We start from the raw sequence: 16,157 nt of genomic DNA on the forward strand, positions 1-16,157 counted from the left end.
TCTGCCAGTTTCAACAAAAGGATGTGGTAGTCGAGGAGCCACACCCACAAATTTTGGGCATCTATACCATCTCAGGCAATGAAGTGATTTCTCGTAGTCATTTTTGGCAACATATATCCCCCCCCCACAAGATGGAAAACAGGGAGTAGAATTGTTGCACTTGCAGCTTTCTGTGTGCTACCCCCCACATCTTTATCCCTACTCCCAAACCATTAGGGTTAGGGATGTGCACAAAACCTGTTTTGCCACTTTGGTTCAAATCCAAACCAGATTCGAACTTACCTGGCCTGGTTTGAACCCACCCCAACCAGTTTGAACCAGTTCAGAGGTCTACTGGTAAAGGGGAATCCGGTGAGGGGCAGGGGGGGCTTAGAGCAGGCAGGAATCAGTTACTACTTACAAGTCCCATTGGAGGTGGAGGAAGCTGTGGGGGGTCTTGGGGGGTCTCCCCCACCTCTGCCAGCCTCCCCCAGAATAACCAGGGCTGATGGTAGTCCAGTTCAGGTTTTATCTGGGTTGGCTCAGGCCTCTGCACATGCATGGAGGCCATTTTAGTGACCTCCATGCAAGCACAGAAGCCATTTGCGTGACCCCAAACAAATGTGGTCACACTGCATGACCACCACGCCAATTCAATATCAAGCCCGGTCCAAACCAAGCCGGCTCACAGACCCCAAATTAGGGTAAAATTGCCATCATTTTTGCAGAGAGGAAAGTTTCCAGGTCAGGGTTAGGGCACCAATTAACAAATTATAGAACGTTCTCCAAGGTGTAATCTTTGGAGGCAATTCCTGCCGATTTTCAGTTCCATTCCTGTAGGGATGCCATGTTACCTGGTTACTTGGGTGGCCCTGTGGAGTCTGGAGAAGGGCGTGGCATCCCTCCTGTGGGGCTTTCATTCCCCTCAGCAGGCAGTGGGGATGAGAAGGACACAGGCTGGTTGGGTCCCGGTGGGGTTGAGAGGACAAGGCAGGGAGACTGGAAGGAAACAGCTCCAGGGAGGCAGCTGGGTTGGGAAACAGGAAGCCAGGTCAGGAAGGGGGCAGGGCTGGAAGTCAGCTTTAAGCCCCATCAGCTCTGCACTGGGGTATTTAAAGACATGGCAGCTGATCAGGAGGAGCTGCTTCTGAGTATGCAAGCTGGGAGTTTCCCAGGAGAGGGAACCGGCTGAATGCAGCAAGCCAGGAGGAGGACTCAGGTGACAAACTCACCTCCTCCCCTGGCTGTTCTTGAGTCTGATCTCTCTTTTTGGTGCTGATTCTAGTTGTTCTGGAGTCTAAGAAGGGTTAGGAGCCCACCCCGTCCCTTGGAAATCTGACAATTCCTCTGACAACATCAATAACATTTTATAGTAGTTGTGTTCGTAAAGCTTTTTAGAGCTTCTAAATGTGACTGCTGCAGGCTCGACGGTCAGGACCATCAAGGCATGAGAGAACACATGGAGAGCTGAAAGTCTTGTAATGCGATCACCTCTTCCCCATCTCTACGGGTGCAAACCTTGTACAAAATCAGTGGGCATCCATCCCCCCTGATGGTACCGACCACCCCAGCTGGTTCATGGACTACAAAATGGGGCCAAGACTGCATCAAAAGCTCCCACCCCAACTCCTCTTAGAAAAAAACAAAAACAAAGCAGTGCTTAGAGAGGAGAGCATCTCAGCAAGCCCAGCCCTAGGTCACAAGCATCCACACTGAGCAAGTCTAAATCTGAGCTGGGAAACTCAGGCTAGGAAGTAACGGCGCATTTGTCTCACCAGCAAAGACCCCTGGGACGCTTTCCGCCAAGCTGGATAGCCCTTGGCAGCGAAGTAGAAAAGAAGCGAACGCAGAGCCGAGCAGGAAGACTTCAGACAGATCAATTCCCCACAGTTACATAAAGATGCAAGCAGGCTGCTGGCCTCACAGCCGAGAGCATTTGGGATGTATGCGTGATGACCAAAAAGGGAAGAATTCCGGATAACCAGATATGAAAGACCTCACTGGACGGTTCCTATCTTACTCCCCCAAAGAGAAAAATCCCTGTGCATCCACACAGAGGCCTGTTTTAAAGAGGTGCCTCTGACCGTGGCAGGGGTAGGAATACACGACACAATATTATTATTTGTTACACAATATTATTATTTGTTACTATTTTGATATACCACTTTTCGAAATATTGTTGCCACACAGGCATGCAGTCTTCTTAACCACACAGTCCTCTTTTAGATGATGAAGCCTCTGGTTTGACTAAGAAAAGGCATACTTCCAGACCCAGGGGGCACAACTTTCGCCCACCGGATGCTGTTGGACTAAAAATCCCCATCATCCCCAGCCATGGTGGCTGATAGTCTGGATAATGAGAGCTGTTGTCCAGCCACAGCTGAGAAATGACGTTCTCTTGTGGTAACAAGCATGAATTGTCTCCTTTGCTAAGCAGGGTCAGCCCTGTTTGCATTTGAATGGGAGACTACATCTGGGAGCACTGGAGGATACTGGGGCAGCTCTGGGAAGATAATATGCATGCTTCCGCTGTTCCTAAAGATTACTGATTGTACACAATTTGGCTCACTATACCTACACCAACACAGAATCCAGTGGCGGTCGCTGGTGTCTGCTTTATGTTTCTTTTTAAATTGTGAGGCTTTTTGGAACAGGGAACCAACTTATTTATTTATTCTGTAGAAACCACATTGAGAATTTTGGATGAAAAGTGGTAAATAAATATTCGTAGTAGTGAAATGGCTACCCACAAAACATTTGGGGGTGGGGCTTTGACAAGGTTAGAGTGCTGGACTAGGACCAGGGAGACCCGAGTTCAAATCCCCATTCAGCCATGATACTTGCTGGGTGATTTGGGTCAGTCATTTCTCTCTTCACAGGGTTGATGTGAGGCGAAACTTAAGTATCTGGGCTCCTTGGAGGAAGAGTGGGATATAGAGTGTAAAAATTAAATAAAATAAATTTTAAAAATCCAGTTTAGCAACATTCTGTCATGAGGTCTGCACCCATATTGTTGAACCTTAAAGGCAGGTGAGAAATAAGATTGCCAACTGATGATGGAAAACCTAGTCTGGCGTGCTCCTGTGTCTTTAATACCCACTTGAGCTGCAGAAATGAACAAGTGAAACAATGAACATGAGCACCTGTTCACCAAACTGCTGTTAAAAACTTATGTGTAGGGACTGGTGAAAATAGTAGGCAACCCTAGCAGAAAATAGTTCTAAGGGGATACTGTTCCTCAGAACTACAACTCTTTCCTGGCTAAATATCATGGGATTTCAGGCAAAGATTTCAGGTGGCGAGTCCCTGACCCTCTTTGGCTATAAACAAGAGAGACGAAGGGGGGGGGAGGAAAAAAAAAAGGACTGATTCTCATCCATTTCCCAGGGAAGGCAAAGCAGAACGAGCTAAGCCAAAAGATCATCCCAGCCTCCATCTTTTCTCTGCAAACCTTGCAAAGTTATTTCTCCATTTATAGGCATTATTGTGGAGCCAGTTACAGCATTCCCTGCTGCAAATTTGGCACATGGAGATGTCTAGCTGTAAAGAAGAGGAGAAACATACAAGCTAAAAATCCTGCCTCAGCAACAGTCTGGGAGACGAGAGAAAGCCATTCCCATTGCTACTGTTGGTGTCTAAACCCAAGGGTGGATTTCTGTGTCCAATATTACCAACCTATTTGATTTTGTTTCTTCCATATGGAAGAGGATTTGTAATGGATAAAGGTTCTGCTTATTACCTTTAAAGCCCCAAATGGATTGGGTCCTGGATACTTGAAGGACTGCTTGCTCCCAAGGGTTTCTGCCCACCCAAAAAAGTCATTAGAGGTGTCTTTGCTCTGTGTGCCGACATGGAGAGATGCTAAATTGTCATGCACACGGGACGGGGCCTTCTCAGTTGTTGCCCCTAGGCTCTGGACAAGGGCATAGATAGGGAAGAGGGGGCCCGTGTTCACCCCTCATTTTGCCCCTTAGAGTGAGGAAGATAATGAAGAAAATAGGAAGATAGGGAGGTGTTGCACTGGGGGGGCCCTCGGGAGCTGGGCCCCCTAGGTTCTTTGACCATTACAGGTGGAGAGGGTGAGTAAGGGTAAGGCTGTGCTGAAACCACCTTCCCCCCCAGATGATCCTTCAGTTCCTGTTGGAGTATAGCTCGCCTCCCACATGATCCACACTGCTCCTGAGGCCAGGAGAACGAATCCTGGCCTCCAGGAATCCCAAAATTCACTGTGCAAGCAGCGTGGTGCATTGGGGTCCTCGGGGTGAGTGCAGCCAGGCCTTGGGGTTGAGGGCATGCCCGTGCTGATGCCGTTTGTCACATCAGAGTGCTGTAAAGGGGAGAAAAACAGCACCAGCCAAAATTCTCACCTCTTACCCAACTACTTAGGGAAAACTCTGACCTTTCTACTGACTTGAGCCATAATCTTCTCACTCTCAAAGTTTTCACTGTTTAGTGAAAAGGAGAGCTGGTCTTGTGGTAGCAAGCATGACTTGCCCCCCTAGCTAAGCAGTGTCCACTCTGGTTGCATTTGAATGGGAGACTACATGAGAGTACTGTAAGATATTCCGTGCTCTGGGAAGAGCAGGTGGTTTCAAGCTCCCTCTCTGGCTTCTCCAAGATAGGGCTGAGAGAGATTCCTGCCTGCAACCTCGGAGAAGCCGCTGCCAGTCTGTGTAGACAATACTGAGCTAGATAGACCAATGGTCTGACTCAGTATATGGGAGCTTCCTATATTCCTAGTGGTGTACTGTTAGTGTTCAACAATTTTTTGATTTTGAGGATCACAATTTTTCCCCACTGGCTGGCTGCAGGTTTTCAAGCATACAGGCAAGTGTGTGAAGGAAGCAGGATCAGGATTTCAATTAGGGCTGATTAGCCTACATGTAACACTCTTCAGGTTATCTCTAATGCAAACATGCACAATGAGTGACCCACCAATCCACTCCATAACAGCAGCAACCTTTGGGGATTCTGAGTACAGGTCACTTTGCCACATATAGGTGCTCAAAGCAGTCTCCCCCCAAAAATTAAAAAACAGAAATAATTTACCATATTTATAAATAAAAGACAGCTTTGAATTTAAGATAACCCCCTGTATTTACCCCAAAGGAAGAGGTCTTTGAATTTAACACACACACACCAATTTCTCACATCAGAGAATTTGGAAAAACCCAAGTCTTGGATTCTGGTAAATATGATTACTAGGCACATTTCATTCCATAACCAGCACTAGATTTAACCCAATAGGAACATACTGTAGGAACACAGGAAGCTGCCATATACTGAGTCAGACCATTGGTCTATCTAGCCCAGTATTGTCTTCACAGACTGGCAGCAGCTTCTCCAAGGTTACAGGCAGGAATCTCTCTCAGTCCTATCTTGGAGAAGCCAGGGAAGGAACTTTGAACCTAGATGCTCTTTGCAGAGCGGCTCCATCCCCTAAGGGAAATCTCTTCCAGTGCTTACACTTCTAGTCTCCCTTTCATATGCAACCAGGGTGGACCCTGCTTAGCTAAGGGGACAAGTCATGCTTGCTGCCACAAGACCAGCTCTTGTGCACTATTTCTGATCATCTACAGTACAGCCTCATATGACGTGGTGCAAGATCTTTGCTGCCCATCTCTCAACTCAAGGGATAAGGGAGGCATGCTATATAGGGCAGAAGTCTCTCTCTAAGGTATCCCACACCCAGGCAGTATCCTGATTTAAAGGTCAAAAGCAGCACATTGAATTTATCTGGGAGACAAACTGGCACAAAGGATCAGTGTCCCATGCTGCTAGCAGCCAGTGCCTGGCAAAAGGCATGCGGTCGCAGTCAGAACCAAACTCCCTTCTAGAACAGTCTTGCATAGAGCACATTACAGCAGATGTGAGACTTCCATTCCATGCAGGACAGAACCCCGGTCTTGAGTCACCAGACTCAAAAAAGAGTGCAGCTTTTTCCTGGCCGTAGCTGCCAACTGTGAATCCCAAAGCTGGACTCTTTCCAGAAGCATGCTCAAACTGCAAACCTCTTTGCGAGGTCAAACACAAGAACAGCCCGGCTGGATCAGGCCCAAGAAGGCCCATCTAGTCCAGCATCCTGTTTCACACAGTGGCCCACCAGATGCCTCTCGGGAGCCCACAGGCAAGAGGTATGTGCATGCCCTCTCTCCTGCTGTTGCTCCCTTGCAACTGGTATTGAGAGGCATCGTGCCTCTGAGGCAGGAGATGGCCCACAACCATCAGACTAGTAGCCATTGATAGACCTGTCCTCCATGAATCAGTCTAAACCCCTTTTATTTATTTAAATTTTTTTGACATTTTGTATTTTTACAACACCTTTCCCGGTTCTCACCCACCCACCCTCGGACCCAGCCCACCCTTCCCCCCTTGGCACTGGTTGGGGGGAGAAGAGGGAAGAAAAGAGAGGAGGAGAGAGAAAGAGGAGGGAAGAAAGCAGAAGGGGAGTGGGGGAGAGGCAAAAGCCATCCAAGCTGGTGGCCATCACCACAACCCATGGCAAGGACTTCCATGGATTAATTATGTGCTGTGTGAAAAAGTACTTCTGCTTGTCGGTCCTAAATTGCCCATTCCCTCTCCTGCTGTTGGTCCCCTGCAACTGGTATTTAGAGGCATCTTGCCTCTGAGGCTGGAGGTGGCCTATATTTTATTTATTTATTAATTAAAAGATTTAAGTAAGTAAATTCATTACGGTCCTTAGACCAGCTTATTAAAAGATTGAATATACCGCCCAATCCACAGACTCAGGGCGGTGTACTAGGCAAGAACAGCATCCGAGATGAGTTTTTTTAAAAAAACTCCAAACCTTAAATTAAAGGGCAAACACCTGGTGGAAAAGAAATATCTTCAATAAGGATTTAAAGGCTGAAAGGGAGGAGGAAGACCAAATCTGTGGCGGGGGGGGGGAGTTCCAAAGTGAAGGCGCAGCAACAGAGAAAGCCCTTCCACGGGCCCTAGTATTATGGACCTCTCTGAGACCAGGGACCAAAAGAAGGGCCGCCTGAGAAGATCTCACAGGGTGGGACAGGACTGACTAGGAGAGGCGATCCTGAAGGTAAACAGGCGCTAAGCCCTGAAGCAGGCTTCCCCAAACTGTGGCCCTCCAGATGTTGCTGAACTACAACTCCCAGCATCCCGAGCCACAATTTATTGTGGCTGGGTATGATGGGTTGTAGTTCAGCAACATCTGGAGGGCCGCAGTTTGGGGATGCCTGCCCTGAAGGGTTTTAAAGGTGAGAACCAGCACTTTGAATTGGACCCGGAATTCAAAGCCCTCAGACTATAGCCCTCCGACTAGTAGCCATCGATAGATCTGTCTTCCAGGAATTTGTCTAAGCCCCTTTTAAAGCCATCCAAGCTAGTGGCCTTCACCACATCCTGCGGCAGAGAATTCCGTAGATTAATTCGGCGCACTGTGGAAAAGTACTTCTACGATGTAAGTCTCACAGTAGGTGAGACCTACCTGTGAACCAGGAAGCTCCTTGGTTGGGGTTTTGCCTTTGTTCTGAACGAAGGGATGTAAGTTGATCAAGAACTGGCATTTCCCCTAAACTCTAGTCAAACTCCAAGGAGCTATTCACACATGCAGGCAAAACCAGGCTAAGGAAGGCCAGCCCAGTTTTGCGTGTGCGTGTGTACCACCCAATCCCGGTGGCACCACGGGGGCAAATTCGCCTCTGGAGCCACCCTCCTAAATGCGCTCTCCTAACCCTGTTTTTCTGATCATCTGCCAGCCCTGGTTGCTAAGGGGTTCAGGTTGAGCCAGCTGCCCAGCAGCAAGAAATCTGCAGGAGAGGTAAGCATTATGAGGATTCCTCCCCTCGCCCCCTCTGAGCCCTTTCTCCTATCATGAGAAGTTCATACTAATGGCCTGATTCACACAGTCATTCAAATCAAGGTTTAATTTGGGTGACCAACATTAGTGCGATTGTGTGAACTCATGCCGAGGCGGAAATCTCAGATTCCCCTCGGGCCATAAACGACCTTTGGCATGGGCTTACACACAATGATGCTAATGTTTAATGTTAATTAGATTCATAGTTTTAATATTTTTAATATTGGGTTTTAAATGTTAATTGAGTGGATGTTTTCACTTATTTTAAGTGTAAAACGCCCAGAGACGCAAGTTTTGGGAGGTATAGAAATATTTTAAATAAACAGGAACATAGGAAACTGCCATATACTGAGTCAGACCATTGGTCTATCTAGCTCAGTATTGTCTTCACGGACTGGCAGCGGCTTCTCCAAGGTTGCAGGCAGGAATCTCTCTTGGCCCTTTCTTGGAGGTGCTGCCAGGGAGAGAACTTGAAACCTTCTGCTCTTCCCAGAGCGGCTTCATCCCCTGAGGGGAATCTCTTGCAGTGCTCACACATCAAGCCTCCCATTCACATGCAACCAGAGCAGACCCTGCTTAGCTATGGGGACAAGTCATGCTTGCTACCACAAGACCAGCTCTCCTCTCCAAATAGATAGATAGATAGATAGATAGATAGATATTGATAATCCACATTACTCCTAGATTTGAACGATGGTGTGACCAAGGCCATTGCCTAGCCTAAATCTGCTTCCTTGCAATTTCATCCCACTGGTTCTAGACCTGCTCTCAGGAGCAACAAGTCTCCTCCTCCTTCTCCATGATAGCCCTTCAGATATTTTAAGACAGCGATCATATCTCCACTTAGTCTTCATTTTGTTCACCTCCACCCAGTTCATTACGGAGACATCTGCAAACAATTTCTCCACCAAGTTTTCAGCTCTATCAGACTCTATTCCTTCTATCAAACTGCTAGATCACTTTTTGACAAGAGTTAAGAAGCCATCTGGAGGGAAGAGTAGTCCTGAAGTGGGCCAGTCAAGGGAAGGGTCGTCGAGAAGTGGGAGCTGATAGCCAACGCTGGTGCTGTGCAGCCACACAATTGCTCTTGTTCACATTAAAAACCCTCCCAAAGATCCTGACCTGAGTGTCCAAGGTAGCTCTCATAGTGAACAAGCTGATAAAATGCAGAGCACTCGCTCTGTTAACCTCATTTAAGGGGAGGGTGTTCTAGGTGGGCTAGCCAGCTTGGGAGCTAGCCCGTGAGCTCCGGTGGTTCCCATGATCGACAGGAAGCAGGCTAAGCTCCCTTAGCCCACTTTCCACTGATCGTGGGAATAGCCTCATTATCTGGTAGGACTCACCGCTTTGGCACGTCAAGTGGATTTTATCTCTAGGAGCAAAAGATCCAACCGTCCTGCAAGCTCAGACAGAAAAGCAGCAGGTAAAACACATTAAGGTCGTTCTCACGACTCTGCTGGTGAGGACTGGAAGGGACGCAGGCTCCTCCCTGCCTCCCTGAAGACAATTTCCCTTCTCCAGTAAGCTCAGCTGCTCACGTGGCAGGAAGTCCTCCAGCATCCCACAATGCACTATACCAGGAGCATGGTGCCCAGGGGGATTTCCTCACTGCTGAGCACTCTTGCTGCCCAGCTTTGTGGATGCTCAGGCTGAAGATAACCTACGTGTCCACACAACTGGGAAGTTTGCACTTTCTACCTCCCTAGCAGCCTGATTAAAACACCTGGCTATCTGGCTGAGAAGCACCAATATTGGTCCCAATCCTGGAGGTTCTCACGGACAGCTCTACTCGGGTAGGGTTGCTCTAGCCCAGGTAGAACTGGTCGTGAGAATGACCTCATTGTGAACAAACAACTAAGCTACAGAGCTCAAATTGTTGTGAAGCACCCAGATACATTATTACAGGAGAACCTTCTTATTTAGGGAACTGCTGTTCGCAGTTCTGCCTAACATGCATAACCTAACATGCCCTACTCAGAGCAGCCCCATCCTCTAAGGGGATTATCTTACAGTGCTCACATGTAGTCTCCCATTCAAATGCAACCAGGGTGGACCCTGCTTAGCAAAGGGGACCATTCACAGCAGCTTCTACAAGAATTCACACCAAACATAGCACAAACCATGATTTCCAAACCCACTTCAAACCATGGGCTTTGGATTCTGGTTTGCCGGCCAGTCACAAGCTACGGTTTGTCTTATCAGACATCACACTAAGCCATGACTTAACCATTGTTGGATGTGATGTCAGAATTAAGTCAGGGTATCCAAGAAAACACTCAACATTCCACTGTGATCTCACCTTGCAGAGAATTCCACCTGCAGCCCTGCCAGTCATGGTGGTAGGCAAGTTAGCGATTCTTCTCATTGAAGAATCCCTGATAATTTCCCAAAGAACCCATGATTCCTCAGAAGATAGTTTCAAAACCGTGTGGTATAATCATACATGACAGTAATTGGTGGTTGGCGTGCAGTAGTATTTGACAGTAAAAGGTGTGCATTCATTTTAGAACAAGTAAAAAAACTCATTCAACTGAGCCTCTATGGTTCATTTCCCCACCATTCCGAAACAAATGCCTACCCTAATGAATGGCAGTTACTGCAATGGAGAGCTGGAATTTGTTGGCAGAAAAGGAACACACTAACCAGTGATAATGTGAACACCTTTAACATGGTGGACAGCTGGTCTTGCGGCAGCAAGCCACAAGTTAACCCCTGATAACTTGGCAAAGAGGCACCTTTTAACATGGTGATTCTCTTTATTTAGCAGGGGGAGAGTAACTGGCCCTCTCCACCCCCAGCACGGTACCTCCAGTGAATGTTGCTGGTGTCTATCTTGTGTTTCTTTTTAGATTATGAGCCCTTTGGGGACAGGGATCCATCTGATTGATTTATTCTTTCTCTGTGTAAACCACCCTGAGCCATTTTTGGAAGGGTGGTATAGAAATCAAATAAATAAATAAATAAATAAATAAATAAATAAATATGCATTAATTGCCCCTTTGCCAAGCAGGGTCTGCCTTGGTTTGCATTTGGATGGGTGACTGCATGTGAGCACTGTAAGATATTCCCCTTTGAGGATAGGGCCATAGCTCAGTGGTGCAGCATCTGCTTTGCATGCAGAAGGTCTCAGGTGCACTCTCAGGAGCACTTTCATCTCCAGGTAGGGCTGGGAGAAACTTCCATCTGAAGCCTTGGAGAACCCTGGGGAAGATGGGTGTTGCAGTCAACAACATTTGGGAATCCCAGTTACCGGGATCACTGCCCACAATGTCCTGGAGCCCTGCCAGATGGCGATTTGGCTTTGGAAGGGCAGGTGGGTGTTGACATAGCCTCCAGATTTAACTCAAAGCCCCTGCCAGCTATCCAGGGAGCACTCCATATACAAGTCAGGGTTTCAATGGATGTAGAGTCAATAGGTCAGGCCTGCACAACTTAAGGCTCAGGGGCCAGATTCTACCCGTAGGGACCTTTTTTTTTTTTTTTGCTGGCCCCCAGATAGAAATATCCTGTAGCAACAGCAGGAGCCATACTCTTGACTTGTTCCCTCTTCTCCAAATATGGGGGCATCCTCTCTGAAAATTGCCTGAGACAACATCATCGTATACATGTTTACTCAGAAATACGTCCCACAGTGTCGCCAGTAAGGCTCATTCCCAAGTAAGCATGCCTAGGATTGCAGCCTGAAAGCAACATCCATTTACAGAGGAGAGGACCTGGCATTTATTTGGGGCTGTCATGCATTCCAGGTGCCCTGCTGACTGATCAGGGAGAGGGCCTATTTTCCAGTCACTATCCTTGGTTAAAATTGTGGGGGTGAGGGTGGTTCACAAGTAGCTAATACTTGTTTTCATTAATATTGTTAATTAATTTGCATATTATAATGTGCTGAAAATGGACCTCGGCCCCCACACACTAAGTCATGGTTGATTCTGACCCACTAGAGCACTGGAGTTGAACACCCCTGCAATAGGTCCTGGATGTATTGTCAATCTAGGGCATTTGGGGTGTGTGTGTGTGTGCAAGGGTGTAACTACTACTGGGCAAGCGGAGACATTTGTCTTGGGGCCCGCTGCCTTGAGAGGCCCCCCAGAGGCAAGTCACATGATCATCATCCCAGCTCCCAATCTATCTAGCTCATGATATCTTAGCACCTACCTAGCTAAGCAGCATAAATACTCTTACCTCTAGTGTTTCTAGTGTGTTCTAGGCATTAAAAGTAGCACAAATATATAGTATTCAATGTATATCACTATATATTGTGAAGTGTGCATGTGTGCATTCAGTGAAATGTATTTCCAGGCAGCATACTTATTTTGAAAAATCAGACTTAAATCCTTGTATTAGTTGGTTCTGCTGTTCTTTACACCTTGTAACTAGTTGGGATAGTTAGCAGAGACATCGGGCCAGGAGAAGGAGAGGAAAGCAGTGAGGGGGAGGCCATTTAAAAATCTCGTCTCTGGGCCCACTCCAACCTTGCTACGCTCCTGTGTGTGTGCATGGCAGCAGGAAAAGGCAGCTACAAGTGCAGGCTACTGTGTTTTGGATTAACATGATTTCTACCACCCCCATTATGCTCTGGACTGACAGTAAGTCTGGGGCATTATGGGAAAAGATGGCTTCCTTTCAAGTTTTGCTGATGTCCCTCTACGAGCTTCAACTCTCAAAAAATGCTTTTTAAAATGTTATGTTGCTTCGTAAGAGAGGGTGAGCCCTTCTCAAGAGAAACAAATCTAAGTAATGCAACAAAACCAAACTCAAACAAAGGCAAGACAAAATGAGTGTAATTCAAACAAACGAATAACAAAAGAAACGCGGGCGTTCATAACGAAAACAAATGAAGGAACAAACTAGTTTTGTTTAAAGCTTTTGTCTGCACAGCCCTATTTAGAAGCTGAAATGCAGCAAGAAGAGGTATCGGCATCTAGCAACACTTGGCTGATAAAATGCAATGGAAATTAGGATCTGATCGTTGACAGGTTATGAGATTTCACATTCGAATCCTGCCACAATCAAAACAATCAAGAGATGCCAACATATATAACGTGTTCTCATTTCCAGGGCAACGTTCCACGTTCAAAATGCAAATGCAGATTTTGCTTCAGAGTTTCTCGTTCCAAAGTTGACTGGCCAGTGCTGAAAACTCGCCAGAAAACTGCTAATATTTGTTTTCACTGAGAAGTCCTGGGTTCTAATCCACCCCCTCCAACAAGGCTCCGTCTCAGCACTGCCTCACCACCATGTGCAATAAAGGGATAATAAACCTGACCAACCTTACAGGGTTATTGTTATTATGCTAATGAAAGTAAAGTACTGTGAACACTCCAAAGCATTATAAAAATAACTATGGGTATTATGCAGCTCAGGTTAAACACTTCTAAATCCCATTTATTTCAAGAGGGGAAATGCAAGTATGCAGTCACCTACTGAAATCAATCGGTCTTATAAAACACTTGTCTGAATTGTGACCTTAGTTTTACTACTAAGTGGAAATTCCCCATCCACTTCCAAGCATTCTCAGATATTTTTCTTTAACGTCTCCTTCATATCCTGAAATCTCTGAGCTTGGCTCACACATGTCCTGCCTTACTTGAGCTTTTCCACCCAGGGAGAGACCTTCCCATGATCCAAGAAGAACTGCATAAGATTCCTAATGCACCAGATGTTACCACCAGTAAGAGTTGCCCAGAAGCAAGATCAGAAGCCTCCAGTTACTGCTCCATAACAATGTGATTTTTTTAAAAAAAAATGTGTGCCAAACTGTTGGCCTAGAGCAGGGGTTCCCAGACATTGTTGGAACTACAACTCCCATGGTGGCCAGGGATGATGGGAGATGTAGTCCAAAAAGATCTGGGGACCTGAGATTGGTGAGCAAACAGTACAAAACCAGTGAGTGGATGATACCTTGGGCTAGAAACTGTGGCTCCTGAAACCAGATAAGCTTTCAAAAAACATAGAATGTTTTCCTTCACACCAGCAAGTTGCCTGTTTTAGATCACAAAGGTATCTGCCTAGAGGCACAGTGGTAGATGCATGTGCCCTGCATGCTGAAGGTCCCAGATTCAATTTTAGGCATCTCTGCTCTAGCTAGAAAAAGGACATCACATAACAGGGCTAGGAAATACTTCTGCCTGAAGCTTGAGAAGCTTGCTACCAGTCAGAGGAGACAGTACGGAATAAGATCAGGGGTTCTCAAACTTGGGTCCTCACTCAGGGGTCATTGGACTACAACTCCCATCATCACCAGCCACAACAGAGGGAGCCATTGTGGCTGGAGATGATGGGAGTTGTAGTCCAACGACACCTGAGTGAGGACCCAAGTGAGGACCCTTGAATCAGATCAATGATATGCCTAGAATCCCCATTTTCAGTACCAGGAAGGAAGGTCTGGGATGCCAGAAGTAATAATAAAGTGTCTCTGGGCATGGGGGGCATGGAATAGATACTCATTTGGGATGTTGGTCGTTCTATAGTCTCAACTCTGCAGAACATATCCCGGAAAGGAATGACCATTAAACAGGGAGAGGAGAGTTCTTTATTGCTAACATCTTTTCCACGTCGAGATTGTCCCCCCCCTCTTTCTTTTGTCACTGCTTGAATGATGTGGTCTCATTTGATGTGCTAAGTTAAAATTTTAATAAAAGTGGGTGTGTTTTTTAAGTGTTTACCATCAATTTGTATCCATCTGGGATTTAGAATGCAGAGTTTTGAGACCAGAGAGCATCATTTAAACTGTGTCCAATGTGTGCCGAAAGGCAGCCTATAACTCTATTAAAGGTAAATAAATAAATGCCCAGGTGGCTCCAAACGCAGTACCTGCTTTGTCAGGATAAAGCCCTCTCCTGCTTCGTATATATTTTTAGGGATGTGTTAACACTGGCTCTGAAACCAAGCCGACTTTCTGTGCCATCACTGGACAATCCCCCTGAGGGCTTTCACCCTTTGCACATCCTTACTCTCCCAGGTGCGCACACACACACACCAAAATGTGTCAAGTGTGCTTCACTCTAGAGATCAATCTCTTGCCTGAGATGCTCATTGCCATAGTGTCAAAACAGGCCCAGCTTGATATATGCTAATGCAAAGGATCTCTCTCTCTCTCTCTCTCTCTCTCTCTCTCTCTCTCTCTCTCTCTCTCTCTCTCGGCAGACCTTGGCTTCATCCAACCTGATTTTCACAGCCCCTGTGAACAAGGGTCCATGGATATGCCAAGAGGGTCCCAAGGAAAGGTGTAAAGTGGGAGTCTATAGAAACACGGGGAGCATTGTGATCAGCCCAAGAGAGGAAAATAAGGGACCGGACAGATGTCTTGTGATGTGGAAAGTGGTTGGCAAATTTGTCAAGGAGCGGAGGGGTGGAGAAAAGGAAGGAAGAAATGAGGGCACAGCCGGGGTGGGGGAGGGAGAGAGAGAGAGAGAGAGAGAGAGAGAGAAAGAGAGCTTCATTTCTTCGCCATCAGCATCCAAGTAAATTCTCCTTCTTAGCTTCTCTCAGCGCATCATCTGAAGATACAGTGGACACATTCGTAGAACAGCAGTCTAACGCACACAGAATTGACACCAATAATGTGACCAATCCCCAAGCATACAAGCCCTACACACAGAGAGACACTGAAAGGGGACTAGGCTGGGAAACTCAGTGGTACCTTCACTGCACAGGCACAGACAACCCAGCAACAACATCAGACAAAAGACCCAGGAAACGTTGCACACCTCAACACAGGCAACAGACATCTGTCCATTGCAGAGACCTCTTTCCCAGGGAAGAGCTTTCCCTCTCCACCACTCACAGGCAATAGCCTCACAGTTATTTGTGGCCACCTTCCCAGTGTCCAAACACACACACACACACACACACAGCCACACTAGACAATAAACACACACCCCCAGCTGTCACTCTGAAACCAGCAGGTTCATATCCATCCGATAAGGCAAGGCAGAGGGTTGTGTTTTTTGTTTTTTTTTTAAAGGTGTGTGCTTGTGTTTTTCCAGACTCCCGATACAGCCCCCCGACAATCTGTCTAAGGGATCAGCACCCGACCCCCACCCCACCCACCCCCCAACTTCAGAGCAGATGAAATGGAAATCAGGAGGCTTTACGGGACAGGAATTGCAAACCCCCTCCCCACCCATGGAAAGGGTGGGGGAAAGACAAAGCATTTTAAGAACTAAGGGTGCTGATCTTCTAGGGTGGTGGTGGTGCAGACTCCCCCTCCAACCGTCTTCCAAGTAGACCCCTACCCAAGCCCAGATCCGAACCCAACCCGTTTCATAATTCAGAGCACATCCGCCACAATCAAGAAAGGAGCAGCCCCAACTCCAGCGCTGAAAACTCATCAGCGCCC

General features: G+C 46.9%; 1 protein-coding gene across 5 annotated transcripts in view; it reads right to left on the reverse strand.

Moving 5' to 3' along the window:
* The window catches only part of LINGO1 (leucine rich repeat and Ig domain containing 1), an 827,164-nt gene that overhangs the window by 77,734 nt on the left and 733,273 nt on the right, over positions 1-16,157 (reverse strand). The gene's annotated exons all lie outside the window — the stretch shown is intronic.

Source organism: Hemicordylus capensis, chromosome 10, assembly GCF_027244095.1.
Source record: "Hemicordylus capensis ecotype Gifberg chromosome 10, rHemCap1.1.pri, whole genome shotgun sequence".
Lineage (NCBI taxonomy): Eukaryota > Metazoa > Chordata > Lepidosauria > Squamata > Cordylidae > Hemicordylus > Hemicordylus capensis.